Raw genomic sequence first — 24,638 nt, forward strand, 5'->3', positions numbered from 1 at the left:
AGAATCAAACTCACGAGCAACGGGGTGGAAGTCGAACACCTTAACCACAACTCTAAGCCAGAGATACTGAGAGGCACCCGTCTCAGTAGCATATTGGTTTAGGTGTTACGTGATTTTAGTTTAGCTTTAGGTGATTCCCTGAGGCTTATTTTTTACGTCCCCACGTAGACCAAAATTTAAGCCATATTGTCTCTGCCCCTACAAGCTACCATTCTTTAGTTTATTTAGAAGTCAGGCCAGCTGGAGGACTGTATTGTATAAAGGACTGATTTTCCAAGCTTTGCCATCCAGTCTCTGTAGCCTAATGGCTAAGGTGTTGTGCTTGGTACCTTGACGCCCTGAGTTCAATTCCCCTATGCTTCAACTGTGTCTGTTTTGGTTTTTAAGTAAGCACATAAACCAAAACATAAGCCATTTTGTCTTTGCCCTTGCAAGCCACCCTTCTTTAGTTTATTTAGTACATTTGTTTGGGAGTCAGGCTAGTTAAAGGGCTGTAAAAACTAAAAGATTGAAAACAGGGCCTTATACCTGTTCTCTGTGGTGCAATGGTAGAGATGTTAAATTTAGTTTTTGAGGTTTTGGGTTTAACATGACTATGTAGAGTAATGGTTAAGGAGCTGAACCCCAGTGCTTAAGGTCCAGGGTTCAATTCCCTTGTGCTCCCTCTGAGCTCTCTTCTACATTTTTTTTGTTTGGTGAGGGAGAAAAAAGCTATTGTTAGCAACCAGGTAGACCAAAACACAAGCCACCCAGTTCATGCATTTAAATTGAATGATTTACTCAAATGGATTTGGGTCACTCTGTCAGCATTAGCCATTTTCCCCACATTTGAATATTTATATCATCATTCACAGGCCGTACAAAATCATCAACTTAAAAATTACCCCTGCATTGTATAGTTATCCCACCATACATCCCCACATTGTGTATTGATTTATGTGATGACCCTCAGCCACCCCTACATGTAAATGAATGCCCCATTGCCCCCCACACCCTTGTGTATTGTCCTCATCCATTTTCTTTGAGAAATCCAGGTGCTGTGGTTGCAGTGGGATGTGTCCGATTGGTTGAACCTGGTCAAGTGACTCCACCAGCCAACCAGGCATTGGGATTGAGACCCGGCGGGGGTTAAGCTTCACTTGCAGCCCTTGGTTCTTTTGATGTTCATTTTCTTTGAGAAATCCAGGTGCTGTGGTTGCGGTGGGATGTGTCCAGGCCAGGGCTTATCTTTGTACAGTATTTCCCCTGTCTCTGTTTTTGCATTGCCATTGGCCCTATTCTTTTGTGTTTTAGTTGTTTTTTTCCTGCTTCCACCTTTGCTGTTACTGAAGGCACAAGGCGTCACAGACCCTATCATCTCCAATAATACTAATGTATTTTCCTTCACCTATCATGAGTAGTTCTTCTTCTTTCCATAGCTTTAACATGTCCTGTTCAATCCCTTTTCTGTTGTGTTGTGTCTTTGAAGCTAACGTTCCCTCGCTTTTAGTCTCTACCGCTTCTGCTGGGAGACTGTTCCATTTCTCTACCACTCTAGGAATAAAACTCCTTTACATTCCATCTAAGCCTCTAACTCACTAGTTTCAGATTATGACCTTGTTTAACTATATCTCCTCTTTTGAAACAAACCTCCCTCCTGTGATTTGTTAAATGCCTTTAAGGATTTCCAGTATTTTCTCCAAGCTTATACATATCGAGATTCCCTAGTCTTTCCTGATCCTGAGCCTGCGTTATTCTTATCTACAATGGTAAGTTGAACATTTCCTTTCACTGTAACTCATCTAGTACTCATAGTTTCCTCAGAGAATTGTGTTGCTTCTTTACATGTAGAGATACATATATCAGCATTTCTTCCTTTTTTTTTTCCTTCTTTACTTTTCTTTTTGCCATTGTCTTTATCCCTTTTCCCAAGGCTGGTATCTCTTACTCTTCTAGCCTATCCTCTCTCATTGTGTTCCTCTTTTTTTACCCAAGTGGTGTTTTTCTGTTCCAAGCTGATGGCCACAAAACACCCCTACGTCAGAGGGCTCAGCTAACAGCACAGACATGTGGGATAAAACAAGCAGTGTGTCCTGCATCAATTTGTCTATTTTGTCACATTAACGGCTCGGTGGAGTTTGCAATCCCAGTTTGGAGTTAACGGAAGTATGGAAAATGCTACACCCAATCACAAATGAAGTTTTGCCGAGCCAATAGAGACGCAACTCCCACCTAGGAAGTGACTTGACGTGGCACATTAAGGCACTTCACATTTTTTATCTTTTATGGAAATAAAATGAATTATTTAAGTGTGTGTATCATTATTATTATTTTTTTTTAATATTCCTTTGGTATGTAGCTTTCTGCTTTCCCCCCTCCAGTGTGAGGATTTGTGGACAGTTGTACAAAAGCAAACATAGGGGTTTAATTTGAGTGAATTTTCAGCTCTGACCAAGATAGTCCTGGCTATTTGTGGATTGTTGCTATAACAGACCACCTCAATATCAGAAGCAAGTCTACGGCAGAGACCTGATTTAAACCCCTTGACTTTGCCATACATTCTAATTGCCAAATTATTAATCCGTTTCTGCAGCGTAAAGAGCTTGGCTGGTCCTGTATAATGCATAGCTAAGTCAATGAGATGTCGCTGAAAAATCCCTGACCATTTAATTATGCACTATACAGGAACAGCACAGCCATTCTAGCAAGAGGAACCTGTAAGTCTGGGCAATATGAGCTCTCCCGTCAACCCTCCTTCCAGGGAATACTCTCCAATTAAGGAAGTGACTGCTGGAGAATTTCTTCTGCCTGCTGAGCCAAGACAGGCTTATATTAGTCAAGCAGCAGCTGCCCCTCAGCCCTAGCCTCCTGATTGGTAGGTGGTGTCACCTGACCAGGGCTGACCAATCAGAGCGAGGGAAACCTGGGCCGGCTGCTGATTGGTCGCTGGGGTCAGCTGACTAGGCTCAGCCAATCAGGGGCTGCCCCTCAGCCCTAGCTTCCTGATTGGTGGGTGGTGTCACCTGACCAGGGCTGACCAATCAGAGCGAGGGAAACCTGGGCTGGCTGCTGATTGGTCGCTGGGGTCAGCTGACTAGGCTCAGCCAATCAGGGGCTGCCCCTCAGCCCTAGCCTCCTGATTGGTGGGTGGTGTCACCTGATCAGGGCTGACCAATCAGAGCGAGGGATTCCTAGGTCGGCTGCTGATTGGTCGCTGGGGTCAGCTGACTAGGCTCAGCCAATCAGGGGCTGCCCCTCAGCCCTAGCCTCCTGATTGGTGGGTGGTGTCACCTGACCAGGGCTGACCAATCAGAGCGAGGGATTCCTAGGCCGGCTGCTGATTGGTCGCTGGAGTCAGCTGACTAGGCTCAGCCAATCAGGGGCTGCCCCTCAGCCCTAGCTTCCTGATTGGTGGGTGGTGTTACCTGACCAGGGCTGACCAATCAGAGCGAAGGATTCCTAGGTCGGCTGCTGATTGGTCGCTGGGGTCAGCTGACTAGGCTCAGCCAATCAGGGGCTGCCCCTCAGCCCTAGCCTCCTGATTGGTGGGTGGTGTCACCTGACCAGGGCTGACCAATCAGAGCGAGGGATTCCTAGGCCGGCTGCTGATTGGTCGCTGGAGTCAGCTGACTAGGCTCAGCCAATCAGGGGCTGCCCCTCAGCCCTAAGCTTCCTGATTGGTGGGTGGTGTCACCTGACCAGGGCTGACCAATCAGAGCGAGGGAAACCTGGGCCGGCTGCTGATTGGTCGCTGGGGTCAGCTGACTAGGCTCAGCCAATCAGGGGCAGCCCCTCAGCCCTAGCCTCCTGATTGGTGGGTGGTGTCACCTGACCAGGGCTGACCAATCAGAGCGAAGGATTCCTGGGCCGGCTGCTGATTGGTCGCTGGGATCAGCTGACTAGGCTCAGCCAATCAGGGGCTGCCCCTCAGCCCTAGCGTCCTGATTTAGTTTTTGAGGTTTTGGGTTTAACATGACTATGTAGAGTAATGGTTAAGGAGCTGAACCCCAGTGCTTAAGGTCCAGGGTTCAATTCCCTTGTGCTCCATCTGAACTTTCTCTGAGCTCTCTTCTACATTTTTTTTGTTTGGTGAGGGAGAAAAAAGCTATTGTTAGCAACCAGGTAGACCAAAACACAAGCCACCCAGTTCATGCATTTAAATTGAATGATTTACTCAAATGGATTTGGGTCACTCTGTCAGCATTAGCCATTTTCCCCACATTTGAATATTTATATCATCATTCACAGGCCGTACAAAATCATCAACTTAAAAATTACCCCTGCATTGTATAGTTATCCCACCATACATCCCCACATTGTGTATTGATTTATGTGATGACCCTCAGCCACCCCTACATGTAAATGAATGCCCCATTGCCCCCCACACCCTTGTGTATTGTCCTCATCCATTTTCTTTGAGAAATCCAGGTGCTGTGGTTGCAGTGGGATGTGTCCGATTGGTTGAACCTGGTCAAGTGACTCCACCAGCCAACCAGGCATTGGGATTGAGACCCGGCGGGGGTTAAGCTTCACTTGCAGCCCTTGGTTCTTTTGATGTTCATTTTCTTTGAGAAATCCAGGTGCTGTGGTTGCGGTGGGATGTGTCCAGGCCAGGGCTTATCTTTGTACAGTATTTCCCCTGTCTCTGTTTTTGCATTGCCATTGGCCCTATTCTTTTGTGTTTTAGTTGTTTTTTTCCTGCTTCCACCTTTGCTGTTACTGAAGGCACAAGGCGTCACAGACCCTATCATCTCCAATAATACTAATGTATTTTCCTTCACCTATCATGAGTAGTTCTTCTTCTTTCCATAGCTTTAACATGTCCTGTTCAATCCCTTTTCTGTTGTGTTGTGTCTTTGAAGCTAACGTTCCCTCGCTTTTAGTCTCTACCGCTTCTGCTGGGAGACTGTTCCATTTCTCTACCACTCTAGGAATAAAACTCCTTTACATTCCATCTAAGCCTCTAACTCACTAGTTTCAGATTATGACCTTGTTTAACTATATCTCCTCTTTTGAAACAAACCTCCCTCCTGTGATTTGTTAAATGCCTTTAAGGATTTCCAGTATTTTCTCCAAGCTTATACATATCGAGATTCCCTAGTCTTTCCTGATCCTGAGCCTGCGTTATTCTTATCTACAATGGTAAGTTGAACATTTCCTTTCACTGTAACTCATCTAGTACTCATAGTTTCCTCAGAGAATTGTGTTGCTTCTTTACATGTAGAGATACATATATCAGCATTTCTTCCTTTTTTTTTTCCTTCTTTACTTTTCTTTTTGCCATTGTCTTTATCCCTTTTCCCAAGGCTGGTATCTCTTACTCTTCTAGCCTATCCTCTCTCATTGTGTTCCTCTTTTTTTACCCAAGTGGTGTTTTTCTGTTCCAAGCTGATGGCCACAAAACACCCCTACGTCAGAGGGCTCAGCTAACAGCACAGACATGTGGGATAAAACAAGCAGTGTGTCCTGCATCAATTTGTCTATTTTGTCACATTAACGGCTCGGTGGAGTTTGCAATCCCAGTTTGGAGTTAACGGAAGTATGGAAAATGCTACACCCAATCACAAATGAAGTTTTGCCGAGCCAATAGAGACGCAACTCCCACCTAGGAAGTGACTTGACGTGGCACATTAAGGCACTTCACATTTTTTATCTTTTATGGAAATAAAATGAATTATTTAAGTGTGTGTATCATTATTATTATTTTTTTTTAATATTCCTTTGGTATGTAGCTTTCTGCTTTCCCCCCTCCAGTGTGAGGATTTGTGGACAGTTGTACAAAAGCAAACATAGGGGTTTAATTTGAGTGAATTTTCAGCTCTGACCAAGATAGTCCTGGCTATTTGTGGATTGTTGCTATAACAGACCACCTCAATATCAGAAGCAAGTCTACGGCAGAGACCTGATTTAAACCCCTTGACTTTGCCATACATTCTAATTGCCAAATTATTAATCCGTTTCTGCAGCGTAAAGAGCTTGGCTGGTCCTGTATAATGCATAGCTAAGTCAATGAGATGTCGCTGAAAAATCCCTGACCATTTAATTATGCACTATACAGGAACAGCACAGCCATTCTAGCAAGAGGAACCTGTAAGTCTGGGCAATATGAGCTCTCCCGTCAACCCTCCTTCCAGGGAATACTCTCCAATTAAGGAAGTGACTGCTGGAGAATTTCTTCTGCCTGCTGAGCCAAGACAGGCTTATATTAGTCAAGCAGCAGCTGCCCCTCAGCCCTAGCCTCCTGATTGGTAGGTGGTGTCACCTGACCAGGGCTGACCAATCAGAGCGAGGGAAACCTGGGCCGGCTGCTGATTGGTCGCTGGGGTCAGCTGACTAGGCTCAGCCAATCAGGGGCTGCCCCTCAGCCCTAGCTTCCTGATTGGTGGGTGGTGTCACCTGACCAGGGCTGACCAATCAGAGCGAGGGAAACCTGGGCTGGCTGCTGATTGGTCGCTGGGGTCAGCTGACTAGGCTCAGCCAATCAGGGGCTGCCCCTCAGCCCTAGCCTCCTGATTGGTGGGTGGTGTCACCTGATCAGGGCTGACCAATCAGAGCGAGGGATTCCTAGGTCGGCTGCTGATTGGTCGCTGGGGTCAGCTGACTAGGCTCAGCCAATCAGGGGCTGCCCCTCAGCCCTAGCCTCCTGATTGGTGGGTGGTGTCACCTGACCAGGGCTGACCAATCAGAGCGAGGGATTCCTAGGCCGGCTGCTGATTGGTCGCTGGAGTCAGCTGACTAGGCTCAGCCAATCAGGGGCTGCCCCTCAGCCCTAGCTTCCTGATTGGTGGGTGGTGTTACCTGACCAGGGCTGACCAATCAGAGCGAAGGATTCCTAGGTCGGCTGCTGATTGGTCGCTGGGGTCAGCTGACTAGGCTCAGCCAATCAGGGGCTGCCCCTCAGCCCTAGCCTCCTGATTGGTGGGTGGTGTCACCTGACCAGGGCTGACCAATCAGAGCGAGGGATTCCTAGGCCGGCTGCTGATTGGTCGCTGGAGTCAGCTGACTAGGCTCAGCCAATCAGGGGCTGCCCCTCAGCCCTAAGCTTCCTGATTGGTGGGTGGTGTCACCTGACCAGGGCTGACCAATCAGAGCGAGGGAAACCTGGGCCGGCTGCTGATTGGTCGCTGGGGTCAGCTGACTAGGCTCAGCCAATCAGGGGCAGCCCCTCAGCCCTAGCCTCCTGATTGGTGGGTGGTGTCACCTGACCAGGGCTGACCAATCAGAGCGAAGGATTCCTGGGCCGGCTGCTGATTGGTCGCTGGGATCAGCTGACTAGGCTCAGCCAATCAGGGGCTGCCCCTCAGCCCTAGCGTCCTGATTTAGTTTTTGAGGTTTTGGGTTTAACATGACTATGTAGAGTAATGGTTAAGGAGCTGAACCCCAGTGCTTAAGGTCCAGGGTTCAATTCCCTTGTGCTCCATCTGAACTTTCTCTGAGCTCTCTTCTACATTTTTTTTGTTTGGTGAGGGAGAAAAAAGCTATTGTTAGCAACCAGGTAGACCAAAACACAAGCCACCCAGTTCATGCATTTAAATTGAATGATTTACTCAAATGGATTTGGGTCACTCTGTCAGCATTAGCCATTTTCCCCACATTTGAATATTTATATCATCATTCACAGGCCGTACAAAATCATCAACTTAAAAATTACCCCTGCATTGTATAGTTATCCCACCATACATCCCCACATTGTGTATTGATTTATGTGATGACCCTCAGCCACCCCTACATGTAAATGAATGCCCCATTGCCCCCCACACCCTTGTGTATTGTCCTCATCCATTTTCTTTGAGAAATCCAGGTGCTGTGGTTGCAGTGGGATGTGTCCGATTGGTTGAACCTGGTCAAGTGACTCCACCAGCCAACCAGGCATTGGGATTGAGACCCGGCGGGGGTTAAGCTTCACTTGCAGCCCTTGGTTCTTTTGATGTTCATTTTCTTTGAGAAATCCAGGTGCTGTGGTTGCGGTGGGATGTGTCCAGGCCAGGGCTTATCTTTGTACAGTATTTCCCCTGTCTCTGTTTTTGCATTGCCATTGGCCCTATTCTTTTGTGTTTTAGTTGTTTTTTTCCTGCTTCCACCTTTGCTGTTACTGAAGGCACAAGGCGTCACAGACCCTATCATCTCCAATAATACTAATGTATTTTCCTTCACCTATCATGAGTAGTTCTTCTTCTTTCCATAGCTTTAACATGTCCTGTTCAATCCCTTTTCTGTTGTGTTGTGTCTTTGAAGCTAACGTTCCCTCGCTTTTAGTCTCTACCGCTTCTGCTGGGAGACTGTTCCATTTCTCTACCACTCTAGGAATAAAACTCCTTTACATTCCATCTAAGCCTCTAACTCACTAGTTTCAGATTATGACCTTGTTTAACCATATCTCCTCTTTTGAAACAAACCTCCCTCCTGTGATTTGTTAAATGCCTTTAAGGATTTCCAGTATTTTCTCCAAGCTTATACATATCGAGATTCCCTAGTCTTTCCTGATCCTGAGCCTGCGTTATTCTTATCTACAATGGTAAGTTGAACATTTCCTTTCACTGTAACTTATCTAGTACTCATAGTTTCCTCAGAGAATTGTGTTGCTTCTTTACATGTAGAGATACATATATCAGCATTTCTTTTTTTTTTTCCTTCTTTACTTTTCTTTTTGCCATTGTCTTTATCCCTTTTCCCAAGGCTGGTATCTCTTACTCTTCTAGCCTATCCTCTCTCATTGTGTTCCTCTTTTTTTACCCAAGTGGTGTTTTTCTGTTCCAAGCTGATGGCCACAAAACACCCCTACGTCAGAGGGCTCAGCTAACAGCACAGACATGTGGGATAAAACAAGCAGTGTGTCCTGCATCAATTTGTCTATTTTGTCACATTAACGGCTCGGTGGAGTTTGCAATCCCAGTTTGGAGTTAACGGAAGTATGGAAAATGCTACACTCAATCACAAATGAAGTTTTGCCGAGCCAATAGAGACGCAACTCCCACCTAGGAAGTGACTTGACGTGGCACATTAAGGCACTTCACATTTTTTATCTTTTATGGAAATAAAATGAATTATTTAAGTGTGTGTATCATTATTATTATTTTTTTTTAATATTCCTTTGGTATGTAGCTTTCTGCTTTCCCCCCTCCAGTGTGAGGATTTGTGGACAGTTGTACAAAAGCAAACATAGGGGTTTAATTTGAGTGAATTTTCAGCTCTGACCAAGATAGTCCTGGCTATTTGTGGATTGTTGCTATAACAGACCACCTCAATATCAGAAGCAAGTCTACGGCAGAGACCTGATTTAAACCCCTTGACTTTGCCATACATTCTAATTGCCAAATTATTAATCCGTTTCTGCAGCGTAAAGAGCTTGGCTGGTCCTGTATAATGCATAGCTAAGTCAATGAGATGTCGCTGAAAAATCCCTGACCATTTAATTATGCACTATACAGGAACAGCACAGCCATTCTAGCAAGAGGAACCTGTAAGTCTGGGCAATATGAGCTCTCCCGTCAACCCTCCTTCCAGGGAATACTCTCCAATTAAGGAAGTGACTGCTGGAGAATTTCTTCTGCCTGCTGAGCCAAGACAGGCTTATATTAGTCAAGCAGCAGCTGCCCCTCAGCCCTAGCCTCCTGATTGGTAGGTGGTGTCACCTGACCAGGGCTGACCAATCAGAGCGAGGGAAACCTGGGCCGGCTGCTGATTGGTCGCTGGGGTCAGCTGACTAGGCTCAGCCAATCAGGGGCTGCCCCTCAGCCCTAGCTTCCTGATTGGTGGGTGGTGTCACCTGACCAGGGCTGACCAATCAGAGCGAGGGAAACCTGGGCTGGCTGCTGATTGGTCGCTGGGGTCAGCTGACTAGGCTCAGCCAATCAGGGGCTGCCCCTCAGCCCTAGCCTCCTGATTGGTGGGTGGTGTCACCTGATCAGGGCTGACCAATCAGAGCGAGGGATTCCTAGGTCGGCTGCTGATTGGTCGCTGGGGTCAGCTGACTAGGCTCAGCCAATCAGGGGCTGCCCCTCAGCCCTAGCCTCCTGATTGGTGGGTGGTGTCACCTGACCAGGGCTGACCAATCAGAGCGAGGGATTCCTAGGCCGGCTGCTGATTGGTCGCTGGAGTCAGCTGACTAGGCTCAGCCAATCAGGGGCTGCCCCTCAGCCCTAGCTTCCTGATTGGTGGGTGGTGTCACCTGACCAGGGCTGACCAATCAGAGCGAAGGATTCCTAGGTCGGCTGCTGATTGGTCGCTGGGGTCAGCTGACTAGGCTCAGCCAATCAGGGGCTGCCCCTCAGCCCTAGCCTCCTGATTGGTGGGTGGTGTCACCTGACCAGGGCTGACCAATCAGAGCGAGGGATTCCTAGGCCGGCTGCTGATTGGTCGCTGGAGTCAGCTGACTAGGCTCAGCCAATCAGGGGCTGCCCCTCAGCCCTAAGCTTCCTGATTGGTGGGTGGTGTCACCTGACCAGGGCTGACCAATCAGAGCGAGGGAAACCTGGGCCGGCTGCTGATTGGTCGCTGGGGTCAGCTGACTAGGCTCAGCCAATCAGGGGCAGCCCCTCAGCCCTAGCCTCCTGATTGGTGGGTGGTGTCACCTGACCAGGGCTGACCAATCAGAGCGAGGGAAACCTGGGCCGGCTGCTGATTGGTCGCTGGGGTCAGCTGACTAGGCTCAGCCAATCAGGGGCTGCCCCTCAGCCCTAGCCTCCTGATTGGTGGGTGGTGTCACCTGATCAGGGCTGACCAATCAGAGCGAGGGATTCCTAGGTCGGCTGCTGATTGGTCGCTGGGGTCAGCTGACTAGGCTCAGCCAATCAGGGGCTGCCCCTCAGCCCTAGCCTCCTGATTGGTGGGTGGTGTCACCTGATCAGGGCTGACCAATCAGAGCGAGGGATTCCTAGGTCGGCTGCTGATTGGTCGCTGGGGTCAGCTGACTAGGCTCAGCCAATCAGGGGCTGCCCCTCAGCCCTAGCCTCCTGATTGGTGGGTGGTGTCACCTGATCAGGGCTGACCAATCAGAGCGAGGGATTCCTAGGTCGGCTGCTGATTGGTCGCTGGGGTCAGCTGACTAGGCTCAGCCAATCAGGGGCTGCCCCTCAGCCCTAGCCTCCTGATTGACCAGGGCTGACCAATCAGAGCGAGGGATTCCTAGGCCGGCTGCTGATTGGTCGCTGGAGTCAGCTGACTAGGCTCAGCCAATCAGGGGCTGCCCCTCAGCCCTAGCCTCCTGATTGGTGGGTGGTGTCACCTGACCAGGGCTGACCAATCAGAGCGAGGGATTCCTAGGCCGGCTGCTGATTGGTCGCTGGAGTCAGCTGACTAGGCTCAGCCAATCAGGGGCTGCCCCTCAGCCCTAAGCTTCCTGATTGGTGGGTGGTGTCACCTGACCAGGGCTGACCAATCAGAGCGAGGGAAACCTGGGCCGGCTGCTGATTGGTCGCTGGAGTCAGCTGACTAGGCTCAGCCAATCAGGGGCTGCCCCTCAGCCCTAGCGTCCTGATTGGTGGGTGTTGTCACCTGACCAGGGCTGACCAATCAGAGCGAGGGATTCCTAGGCCGGCTGCTGATTGGTCGCTGGGGTCAGCTGACTAGGCTCAGCCAATCAGGTGCTGCCCCTCAGCCCTAGCCTCCTGATTGGTGGGTGGTGTCACCTGACCAGGGCAGACCAATCAGAGCGAGGGATTTCTAGGCCGGCTGCTGATTGGTCGCTGGAGTCAGCTGACTAGGCTCAGCCAATCAGGGGCTGCCCCTCAGCCCTAGCGTCCTGATTGGTGGGTGTTGTCACCTGACCAGGGCTGACCAATCAGAGCGAGGGATTCCTAGGCCGGCTGCTGATTGGTCGCTGGGGTCAGCTGACTAGGCTCAGCCAATCAGGTGCTGCCCCTCAGCCCTAGCCTCCTGATTGCTTTTTTATTATTATTTATGAATTATGAATTATGATTTATGAATTATGAATTAATATTAAATGAATCCTTAATAAATGGCGCTTGAATTTACGGGCATCACGAGCTACATTACTGGTGTGGGAACGAGCCGGCAGTAGCCAGAATCAAACTCACGAGCAACGGGGTGGAAGTCGAACACCTTAACCACAACTCTAAGCCAGAGATACTGAGAGGCACCCGTCTCAGTAGCATATTGGTTTAGGTGTTACGTGATTTTAGTTTAGCTTTAGGTGATTCCCTGAGGCTTATTTTTTACGTCCCCACGTAGACCAAAATTTAAGCCATATTGTCTCTGCCCCTACAAGCTACCATTCTTTAGTTTATTTAGAAGTCAGGCCAGCTGGAGGACTGTATTGTATAAAGGACTGATTTTCCAAGCTTTGCCATCCAGTCTCTGTAGCCTAATGGCTAAGGTGTTGTGCTTGGTACCTTGACGCCCTGAGTTCAATTCCCCTATGCTTCAACTGTGTCTGTTTTGGTTTTTAAGTAAGCACATAGACCAAAACATAAGCCATTTTGTCTTTGCCCTTGCAAGCCACCCTTCTTTAGTTTATTTAGTACATTTGTTTGGGAGTCAGGCTAGTTAAAGGGCTGTAAAAACTAAAAGATTGAAAACAGGGCCTTATACCTGTTCTCTGTGGTGCAATGGTAGAGATGTTAAATTTAGTTTTTGAGGTTTTGGGTTAAACATGACTATGTAGAGTAATGGTTAAGGAGCTGAACCCCAGTGCTTAAGGTCCAGGGTTTAATTCCCTTGTGCTCCATCTGAACTTTCTCTGAGCTCTCTTCTACATTTTTTTTGTTTGGTGAGGGAGAAAAAAGCTATTGTTAGCAACCAGGTAGACCAAAACACAAGCCACCCAGTTCATGCATTTAAATTGAATGATTTACTCAAATGGATTTGGGTCACTCTGTCAGCATTAGCCATTTTCCCCACATTTGAATATTTATATCATCATTCACAGGCCGTACAAAATCATCAACTTAAAAATTACCCCTGCATTGTATAGTTATCCCACCATACATCCCCACATTGTGTATTGATTTATGTGATGACCCTCAGCCACCCCTACATGTAAATGAATGCCCCATTGCCCCCCACACCCTTGTGTATTGTCCTCATCCATTTTCTTTGAGAAATCCAGGTGCTGTGGTTGCAGTGGGATGTGTCCGATTGGTTGAACCTGGTCAAGTGACTCCACCAGCCAACCAGGCATTGGGATTGAGACCCGGCGGGGGTTAAGCTTCACTTGCAGCCCTTGGTTCTTTTGATGTTCATTTTCTTTGAGAAATCCAGGTGCTGTGGTTGCGGTGGGATGTGTCCAGGCCAGGGCTTATCTTTGTACAGTATTTCCCCTGTCTCTGTTTTTGCATTGCCATTGGCCCTATTCTTTTGTGTTTTAGTTGTTTTTTTCCTGCTTCCACCTTTGCTGTTACTGAAGGCACAAGGCGTCACAGACCCTATCATCTCCAATAATACTAATGTATTTTCCTTCACCTATCATGAGTAGTTCTTCTTCTTTCCATAGCTTTAACATGTCCTGTTCAATCCCTTTTCTGTTGTGTTGTGTCTTTGAAGCTAACGTTCCCTCGCTTTTAGTCTCTACCGCTTCTGCTGGGAGACTGTTCCATTTCTCTAGCACTCTAGGAATAAAACTCCTTTACATTCCATCTAAGCCTCTAACTCACTAGTTTCAGATTATGACCTTGTTTAACCATATCTCCTCTTTTGAAACAAACCTCCCTCCTGTGATTTGTTAAATGCCTTTAAGGATTTCCAGTATTTTCTCCAAGCTTATACATATCGAGATTCCCTAGTCTTTCCTGATCCTGAGCCTGCGTTATTCTTATCTACAATGGTAAGTTGAACATTTCCTTTCACTGTAACTCATCTAGTACTCATAGTTTCCTCAGAGAATTGTGTTGCTTCTTTACATGTAGAGATACATATATCAGCATTTCTTCCTTTTTTTTTTCCTTCTTTACTTTTCTTTTTGCCATTGTCTTTATCCCTTTTCCCAAGGCTGGTATCTCTTACTCTTCTAGCCTATCCTCTCTCATTGTGTTCCTCTTTTTTTACCCAAGTGGTGTTTTTCTGTTCCAAGCTGATGGCCACAAAACACCCCTACGTCAGAGGGCTCAGCTAACAGCACAGACATGTGGGATAAAACAAGCAGTGTGTCCTGCATCAATTTGTCTATTTTGTCACATTAACGGCTCGGTGGAGTTTGCAATCCCAGTTTGGAGTTAACGGAAGTATGGAAAATGCTACACCCAATCACAAATGAAGTTTTGCCGAGCCAATAGAGACGCAACTCCCACCTAGGAAGTGACTTGACGTGGCACATTAAGGCACTTCACATTTTTTATCTTTTATGGAAATAAAATGAATTATTTAAGTGTGTGTATCATTATTATTATTTTTTTTAATATTCCTTTGGTATGTAGCTTTCTGCTTTCCCCCCTCCAGTGTGAGGATTTGTGGACAGTTGTACAAAAGCAAACATAGGGGTTTAATTTGAGTGAATTTTCAGCTCTGACCAAGATAGTCCTGGCTATTTGTGGATTGTTGCTATAACAGACCACCTCAATATCAGAAGCAAGTCTACGGCAGAGACCTGATTTAAACCCCTTGACTTTGCCATACATTCTAATTGCCAAATTATTAATCCGTTTCTGCAGCGTAAAGAGCTTGGCTGGTCCTGTATAATGCATAGCTAAGTCAATGAGATGTCGCTGAAAAATCCCTGACCATTTAATTATGCACTATACAGGAACAGCACAGCCATTCTAGCAAGAGGAACCTGTAAGTCTGGGCAATATGAGCTCTCCCGTCAACCCTCCTTCCAGGGAATACTCTCCAATTAAGGAAGTGACTGCTGGAGAATTTCTTCTGCCTGCTGAGCCAAGACAGGCTTATATTAGTCAAGCAGCAGCTGCCCCTCAGCCCTAGCCTCCTGATTGGTAGGTGGTGTCACCTGACCAGGGCTGACCAATCAGAGCGAGGGAAACCTGGGCCGGCTGCTGATTGGTCGCTGGGGTCAGCTGACTAGGCTCAGCCAATCAGGGGCTGCCCCTCAGCCCTAGCTTCCTGATTGGTGGGTGGTGTCACCTGACCAGGGCTGACCAATCAGAGCGAGGGAAACCTGGGCCGGCTGCTGATTGGTCGCTGGGGTCAGCTGACTAGGCTCAGCCAATCAGGGGCTGCCCCTCAGCCCTAGCCTCCTGATTGGTGGGTGGTGTCACCTGATCAGGGCTGACCAATCAGAGCGAGGGATTCCTAGGCCGGCTGCTGATTGGTCGCTGGGGTCAGCTGACTAGGCTCAGCCAATCAGGGGCTGCCCCTCAGCCCTAGCCTCCTGATTGGTGGGTGGTGTCACCTGACCAGGGCTGACCAATCAGAGCGAGGGATTCCTAGGCCGGCTGCTGATTGGTCGCTGGAGTCAGCTGACTAGGCTCAGCCAATCAGGGGCTGCCCCTCAGCCCTAGCTTCCTGATTGGTGGGTGGTGTCACCTGACCAGGGCTGACCAATCAGAGCGAAGGATTCCTAGGCCGGCTGCTGATTGGTCGCTGGGGTCAGCTGACTAGGCTCAGCCAATCAGGGGCTGCCCCTCAGCCCTAGCCTCCTGATTGGTGGGTGGTGTCACCTGACCAGGGCTGACCAATCAGAGCGAGGGATTCCTAGGCCGGCTGCTGATTGGTCGCTGGGGTCAGCTGACTAGGCTCAGCCAATCAGGTGCTGCCCCTCAGCCCTAGCCTCCTGATTGCTTTTTTATTATTATTTATGAATTATGAATTATGATTTATGAATTATGAATTAATATTAAATGAATCCTTAATAAATGGCGCTTGAATTTACGGGCATCACGAGCTACATTACTGGTGTGGGAACGAGCCGGCAGTAGCCAGAATCAAACTCACGAGCAACGGGGTGGAAGTCGAACACCTTAACCACAACTCTAAGCCAGAGATACTGAGAGGCACCCGTCTCAGTAGCATATTGGTTTAGGTGTTACGTGATTTTAGTTTAGCTTTAGGTGATTCCCTGAGGCTTATTTTTTACGTCCCCACGTAGACCAAAATTTAAGCCATATTGTCTCTGCCCCTACAAGCTACCATTCTTTAGTTTATTTAGAAGTCAGGCCAGCTGGAGGACTGTATTGTATAAAGGACTGATTTTCCAAGCTTTGCCATCCAGTCTCTGTAGCCTAATGGCTAAGGTGTTGTGCTTGGTACCTTGACGCCCTGAGTTCAATTCCCCTATGCTTCAACTGTGTCTGTTTTGGTTTTTAAGTAAGCACATAGACCAAAACATAAGCCATTTTGTCTTTGCCCTTGCAAGCCACCCTTCTTTAGTTTATTTAGTACATTTGTTTGGGAGTCAGGCTAGTTAAAGGGCTGTAAAAACTAAAAGATTGAAAACAGGGCCTTATACCTGTTCTCTGTGGTGCAATGGTAGAGATGTTAAATTTAGTTTTTGAGGTTTTGGGTTAAACATGACTATGTAGAGTAATGGTTAAGGAGCTGAACCCCAGTGCTTAAGGTCCAGGGTTCAATTCCCTTGTGCTCCATCTGAACTTTCTCTGAGCTCTCTTCTACATTTTTTTTGTTTGGTGAGGGAGAAAAAAGCTATTGTTAGCAACCAGGTAGACCAAAACACAAGCCACCCAGTTCATGCATTTAAATTGAATGATTTACTCAAATGGATTTGGGTCACTCTGTCAGCATTAGCCATTTTCCCCACATTTGAATATTTATATCATCATTCACAGGCCGTACAAAATCATCAACTTAAAAATTACCCCTGCATTGTATAGTTATCCCACCATACATCCCCACATTGTGTATTGATTTATGTGATGACCCTCAGCCACCCCTACATGTAAATGAATGCCCCATTGCCCCCCACACCCTTGTGTATTGTCCTCATCCATTTTCTTTGAGAAATCCAGGTGCTGTGGTTGCAGTGGGATGTGTCCGATTGGTTGAACCTGGTCAAGTGACTCCACCAGCCAACCAGGCATTGGGATTGAGACCCGGCGGGGGTTAAGCTTCACTTGCAGCCCTTGGTTCTTTTGATGTTCATTTTCTTTGAGAAATCCAGGTGCTGTGGTTGCGGTGGGATGTGTCCAGGCCAGGGCTTATCTTTGTACAGTATTTCCCCTGTCTCTGTTTTTGCATTGCCATTGGCCCTATTCTTTTGTGTTTTAGTTGTTTTTTTCCTGCTTCCACCTTTGCTGTTACTGAAGGCACAAGGCGTCACAGACCCTATCATCTCCAATAATACTAATGTATTTTCCTTCACCTATCATGAGTAGTTCTTCTTCTTTCCATAGCTTTAACATGTCCTGTTCAATCCCTTTTCTGTTGTGTTGTGTCTTTGAAGCTAACGTTCCCTCGCTTTTAGTCTCTACCGCTTCTGCTGGGAGACTGTTCCATTTCTCTACCACTCTAGGAATAAAACTCCTTTACATTCCATCTAAGCCTCTAACTCACTAGTTTCAGATTATGACCTTGTTTAACCATATCTCCTCTTTTGAAACAAACCTCCCTCCTGTGATTTGTTAAATGCCTTTAAGGATTTCCAGTATTTTCTCCAAGCTTATACATATCGAGATTCCCTAGTCTTTCCTGATCCTGAGCCTGCGTTATTCTTATCTACAATGGTAAGTTGAACATTTCCTTTCACTGTAACTCATCTAGTACTCATAGTTTCCTCAGAGAATTGTGTTGCTTCTTTACATGTAGAGATACATATATCAGCATTTCTTCCTTTTTTTTTCCTTCTTTACTTTTCTTTTTGCCATTGTCTTTATCCCTTTTCCCAAGGCTGGTATCTCTTACTCTTCTAGCCTATCCTCTCTCATTGTGTTCCTCTTTTTTTACCCAAGTGGTGTTTTTCTGTTCCAAGCTGATGGCCACAAAACACCCCTACGTCAGAGGGCTCAGCTAACAGCACAGACATGTGGGATAAAACAAGCAGTGTGTCCTGCATCAATTTGTCTATTTTGTCACATTAACGGCTCGGTGGAGTTTGCAATCCCAGTTTGGAGTTAACGGAAGTATGGAAAATGCTACACCCAATCACAAATGAAGTTTTGCCGAGCCAATAGAGACGCAACTCCCACCTAGGAAGTGACTTGACGTGGCACATTAAGGCACTTCACATTTTTTATCTTTTATGGAAATAAAATGAATTATTTAAGTGTGTGTATCATTATTATTCTTTTTTTAATATTCCTTTGGTATGTAGCTTTCTGCTTTCCCCCCTCCAGTGTGAGGATTTGTGGACAGTTGTACAAAAGCAAACATAGGGGTTTAATTTGAGTGAATTTTCAGCTCTGACCAAGATAGTCCTGGCTATTTGTGGATTGTTGCTATAACAGACCACCTCAATATCAGAAGCAAGTCTACGGCAGAGACCTGATTTAAACCCCTTGACTTTGCCATACATTCTAATTGCCAAATTATTAATCCGTTTCTGCAGCGTAAAGAGCTTGGCTGGTCCTGTATAATGCATAGCTAAGTCAATGAGATGTCGCTGAAAAATCCCTGACCATTTAATTATGCACTATACAGGAACAGCACAGCCATTCTAGCAAGAGGAACCTGTAAGTCTGGGCAATATGAGCTCTCCCGTCAACCCTCCTTCCAGGGAATACTCTCCAATTAAGGAAGTGACTGCTGGAGAATTTCTTCTGCCTGCTGAGCCAAGACAGGCTTATATTAGTCAAGCAGCAGCTGCCCCTCAGCCCTAGCCTCCTGATTGGTAGGTGGTGTCACCTGACCAGGGCTGACCAATCAGAGCGAGGGAAACCTGGGCCGGCTGCTGATTGGTCGCTGGGGTCAGCTGACTAGGCTCAGCCAATCAGGGGCTGCCCCTCAGCCCTAGCTTCCTGATTGGTGGGTGTTGTCACCTGACCAGGGCTGACCAATCAGAGCGAGGGATTCCTAGGCCGGCTGCTGATTGGTCGCTGGGGTCAGCTGACTAGGCTCAGCCAATCAGGGGCTGCCCCTCAGCCCTAGCTTCCTGATTGGTGGGTGGTGTCACCTGACCAGGGCTGACCAATCAGAGCGAGGGAAACCTGGGCTGGCTGCTGATTGGTCGCTGGGGTCAGCTGACTAGGCTCAGCCAATCAGGGGCTTCCCCTCAGCCCTAGCCTCCTGATTGGTGGGTGGTGTCACCTGATCAGGGCTGACCAATCAGAGCAAGGGATTCCTAGGTCGGCTGCTGATTGGTCGCTGGGGTCAGCTGACTAGGCTCAGCCAATCAGGGGCTGCCCCTCAGCCCTAGCGTCCTGATTGGTGGGTGTTGTCACCTGACCAGGGCTGACCAATCAGAGCGAGGGATTCTTAGGCCGGCTGCTGATTGGTCGCTGGGGTCAGCTGACTAGGCTCAGCCAATCAGGTGCTGCCCCTCAGCCCTAGCCTCCTGATTGCTTTTTTATTATTATTTATGAATTATGATTTATGAATTATGAATTAATATTAAATGAATCCTTAATAAATGGCGCTTGAATTTACGGGCATCACGAGCTACATTACTGGTGTGGGAACGAGCCGGCAGTAGCCAGGATCAAACTCACGAGCAACGGGGTGGAAGTCGAACACCTTAACCACAACTCTAAGCCAGAGATACTGAGAGGCACCCGTCTCAGTAGCATATTGGTTTAGGTGTTACGTGATTTTAGTTTAGCTTTAGGTGATTCCCTGAGGCTTATTTTTTACGTCCCCACGTAGACCAAAATTTAAGCCATATTGTCTCTGCCCCTACAAGCTACCATTCTTTAGTTTATTTAGAAGTCAGGCCAGCTGGAGGACTGTATTGTATAAAGGACTGATTTTCCAAGCTTTGCCATCCAGTCTCTGTAGCCTAATGGCTAAGGTGTTGTGCTTGGTACCTTGACGCCCTGAGTTCAATTCCCCTATGCTTCAACTGTGTCTGTTTTGGTTTTTAAGTAAGCACATAGACCAAAACATAAGCCATTTTGTCTTTGCCCTTGCAAGCCACCCTTCTTTAGTTTATTTAGTACATTTGTTTGGGAGTCAGGCTAGTTAAAGGGCTGTAAAAACTAAAAGATTGAAAACAGGGCCTTATACCTGTTCTCTGTGGTGCAATGGTAGAGATGTTAAATTTAGTTTTTGAGGTTTTGGGTTTAACATGACTATGTAGAGTAATGGTTAAGGAGCTGAACCCCAGTGCTTAAGGTCCAGGGTTCAATTCCCTTGTGCTCCATCTGAACTTTCTCTGAGCTCTCTTCTACATTTTTTTTGTTTGGTGAGGGAGAAAAAAGCTATTGTTAGCAACCAGGTAGACCAAAACACAAGCCACCCAGTTCATGCATTTAAATTGAATGATTTACTCAAATGGATTTGGGTCACTCTGTCAGCATTAGCCATTTTCCCCACATTTGAATATTTATATCATCATTCACAGGCCGTACAAAATCATCAACTTAAAAATTACCCCTGCATTGTATAGTTATCCCACCATACATCCCCACATTGTGTATTGATTTATGTGATGACCCTCAGCCACCCCTACATGTAAATGAATGCCCCATTGCCCCCCACACCCTTGTGTATTGTCCTCATCCATTTTCTTTGAGAAATCCAGGTGCTGTGGTTGCAGTGGGATGTGTCCGATTGGTTGAACCTGGTCAAGTGACTCCACCAGCCAACCAGGCATTGGGATTGAGACCCGGCGGGGGTTAAGCTTCACTTGCAGCCCTTGGTTCTTTTGATGTTCATTTTCTTTGAGAAATCCAGGTGCTGTGGTTGCGGTGGGATGTGTCCAGGCCAGGGCTTATCTTTGTACAGTATTTCCCCTGTCTCTGTTTTTGCATTGCCATTGGCCCTATTCTTTTGTGTTTTAGTTGTTTTTTTCCTGCTTCCACCTTTGCTGTTACTGAAGGCACAAGGCGTCACAGACCCTATCATCTCCAATAATACTAATGTATTTTCCTTCACCTATCATGAGTAGTTCTTCTTCTTTCCATAGCTTTAACATGTCCTGTTCAATCCCTTTTCTGTTGTGTTGTGTCTTTGAAGCTAACGTTCCCTCGCTTTTAGTCTCTACCGCTTCTGCTGGGAGACTGTTCCATTTCTCTAGCACTCTAGGAATAAAACTCCTTTACATTCCATCTAAGCCTCTAACTCACTAGTTTCAGATTATGACCTTGTTTAACCATATCTCCTCTTTTGAAACAAACCTCCCTCCTGTGATTTGTTAAATGCCTTTAAGGATTTCCAGTATTTTCTCCAAGCTTATACATATCGAGATTCCCTAGTCTTTCCTGATCCTGAGCCTGCGTTATTCTTATCTACAATGGTAAGTTGAACATTTCCTTTCACTGTAACTCATCTAGTACTCATAGTTTCCTCAGAGAATTGTGTTGCTTCTTTACATGTAGAGATACATATATCAGCATTTCTTCCTTTTTTTTTTCCTTCTTTACTTTTCTTTTTGCCATTGTCTTTATCCCTTTTCCCAAGGCTGGTATCTCTTACTCTTCTAGCCTATCCTCTCTCATTGTGTTCCTCTTTTTTTACCCAAGTGGTGTTTTTCTGTTCCAAGCTGATGGCCACAAAACACCCCTACGTCAGAGGGCTCAGCTAACAGCACAGACATGTGGGATAAAACAAGCAGTGTGTCCTGCATCAATTTGTCTATTTTGTCACATTAACGGCTCGGTGGAGTTTGCAATCCCAGTTTGGAGTTAACGGAAGTATGGAAAATGCTACACCCAATCACAAATGAAGTTTTGCCGAGCCAATAGAGACGCAACTCCCACCTAGGAAGTGACTTGACGTGGCACATTAAGGCACTTCACATTTTTTATCTTTTATGGAAATAAAATGAATTATTTAAGTGTGTGTATCATTATTATTATTTTTTTTAATATTCCTTTGGTATGTAGCTTTCTGCTTTCCCCCCTCCAGTGTGAGGATTTGTGGACAGTTGTACAAAAGCAAACATAGGGGTTTAATTTGAGTGAATTTTCAGCTCTGACCAAGATAGTCCTGGCTATTTGTGGATTGTTGCTATAACAGACCACCTCAATATCAGAAGCAAGTCTACGGCAGAGACCTGATTTAAACCCCTTGACTTTGCCATACATTCTAATTGCCAAATTATTAATCCGTTTCTGCAGCGTAAAGAGCTTGGCTGGTCCTGTATAATGCATAGCTAAGTCAATGAGATGTCGCTGAAAAATCCCTGACCATTTAATTATGCACTATACAGGAACAGCACAGCCATTCTAGCAAGAGGAACCTGTAAGTCTGGGCAATATGAGCTCTCCCGTCAACCCTCCTTCCAGGGAATACTCTCCAATTAAGGAAGTGACTGCTGGAGAATTTCTTCTGCCTGCTGAGCCAAGACAGGCTTATATTAGTCAAGCAGCAGCTGCCCCTCAGCCCTAGCCTCCTGATTGGTAGGTGGTGTCACCTGACCAGGGCTGACCAATCAGAGCGAGGGAAACCTGGGCCGGCTGCTGATTGGTCGCTGGGGTCAGCTGACTAGGCTCAGCCAATCAGGGGCTGCCCCTCAGCCCTAGCTTCCTGATTGGTGGGTGGTGTCACCTGACCAGGGCTGACCAATCAGAGCGAGGGAAACCTGGGCTGGCTGCTGATTGGTCGCTGGGGTCAGCTGACTAGGCTCAGCCAATCAGGGGCTGCCCCTCAGCCCTAGCCTCCTGATTGGTGGGTGGTGTCACCTGATCAGGGCTGACCAATCAGAGCGAGGGATTCCTAGGTCGGCTGCTGATTGGTCGCTGGGGTCAGCTGACTAGGCTCAGCCAATCAGGGGCTGCCCCTCAGCCATAGCCTCCTGATTGGTGGGTGGTGTCACCTGACCAGGGCTGACCAATCAGAGCGAGGGATTCCTAGGCCGGCTGCTGATTGGTCGCTGGAGTCAGCTGACTAGGCTCAGCCAATCAGGGGCTGCCCCTCAGCCCTAGCTTCCTGATTGGTGGGTGGTGTCACCTGACCAGGGCTGACCAATCAGAGCGAAGGATTCCTAGGTCGGCTGCTGATTGGTCGCTGGGGTCAGCTGACTAGGCTCAGCCAATCAGGGGCTGCCCCTCAGCCCTAGCCTCCTGATTGGTGGGTGGTGTCACCTGACCAGGGCTGACCAATCAGAGCGAGGGATTCCTAGGCCGGCTGCTGATTGGTCGCTGGAGTCAGCTGACTAGGCTCAGCCAATCAGGGGCTGCCCCTCAGCCCTAGCGTCCTGATTGGTGGGTGTTGTCACCTGACCAGGGCTGACCAATCAGAGCGAGGGATTCCTAGGCCGGCTGCTGATTGGTCGCTGGGGTCAGCTGACTAGGCTCAGCCAATCAGGTGCTGCCCCTCAGCCCTAGCCTCCTGATTGGTGGGTGGTGTCACCTGACCAGGGCAGACCAATCAGAGCAAGGGATTTCTAGGCCGGCTGCTGATTGGTCGCTGGAGTCAGCTGACTAGGCTCAGCCAATCAGGGGCTGCCCCTCAGCCCTAGCGTCCTGATTGGTGGGTGTTGTCACCTGACCAGGGCTGACCAATCAGAGCGAGGGATTCCTAGGCCGGCTGCTGATTGGTCGCTGGGGTCAGCTGACTAGGCTCAGCCAATCAGGTGCTGCCCCTCAGCCCTAGCCTCCTGATTGCTTTTTTATTATTATTTATGAATTATGAATTATGATTTATGAATTATGAATTAATATTAAATGAATCCTTAATAAATGGCGCTTGAATTTACGGGCATCACGAGCTACATTACTGGTGTGGGAACGAGCCGGCAGTAGCCAGAATCAAACTCACGAGCAACGGGGTGGAAGTCGAACACCTTAACCACAACTCTAAGCCAGAGATACTGAGAGGCACCCGTCTCAGTAGCATATTGGTTTAGGTGTTACGTGATTTTAGTTTAGCTTTAGGTGATTCCCTGAGGCTTATTTTTTACGTCCCCACGTAGACCAAAATTTAAGCCATATTGTCTCTGCCCCTACAAGCTACCATTCTTTAGTTTATTTAGAAGTCAGGCCAGCTGGAGGACTGTATTGTATAAAGGACTGATTTTCCAAGCTTTGCCATCCAGTCTCTGTAGCCTAATGGCTAAGGTGTTGTGCTTGGTACCTTGACGCCCTGAGTTCAATTCCCCTATGCTTCAACTGTGTCTGTTTTGGTTTTTAAGTAAGCACATAGACCAAAACATAAGCCATTTTGTCTTTGCCCTTGCAAGCCACCCTTCTTTAGTTTATTTAGTACATTTGTTTGGGAGTCAGGCTAGTTAAAGGGCTGTAAAAACTAAAAGATTGAAAACAGGGCCTTATACCTGTTCTCTGTGGTGCAATGGTAGAGATGTTAAATTTAGTTTTTGAGGTTTTGGGTTAAACATGACTATGTAGAGTAATGGTTAAGGAGCTGAACCCCAGTGCTTAAGGTCCAGGGTTCAATTCCCTTGTGCTCCATCTGAACTTTCTCTGAGCTCTCTTCTACATTTTTTTTGTTTGGTGAGGGAGAAAAAAGCTATTGTTAGCAACCAGGTAGACCAAAACACAAGCCACCCAGTTCATGCATTTAAATTGAATGATTTACTCAAATGGATTTGGGTCACTCTGTCAGCATTAGCCATTTTCCCCACATTTGAATATTTATATCATCATTCACAGGCCGTACAAAATCATCAACTTAAAAATTACCCCTGCATTGTATAGTTATCCCACCATACATCCCCACATTGTGTATTGATTTATGTGATG

This window comes from Spea bombifrons, chromosome 2, assembly GCF_027358695.1.
Source record: "Spea bombifrons isolate aSpeBom1 chromosome 2, aSpeBom1.2.pri, whole genome shotgun sequence".
In the NCBI taxonomy this organism is placed as follows: Eukaryota; Metazoa; Chordata; class Amphibia; order Anura; family Pelobatidae; genus Spea; species Spea bombifrons.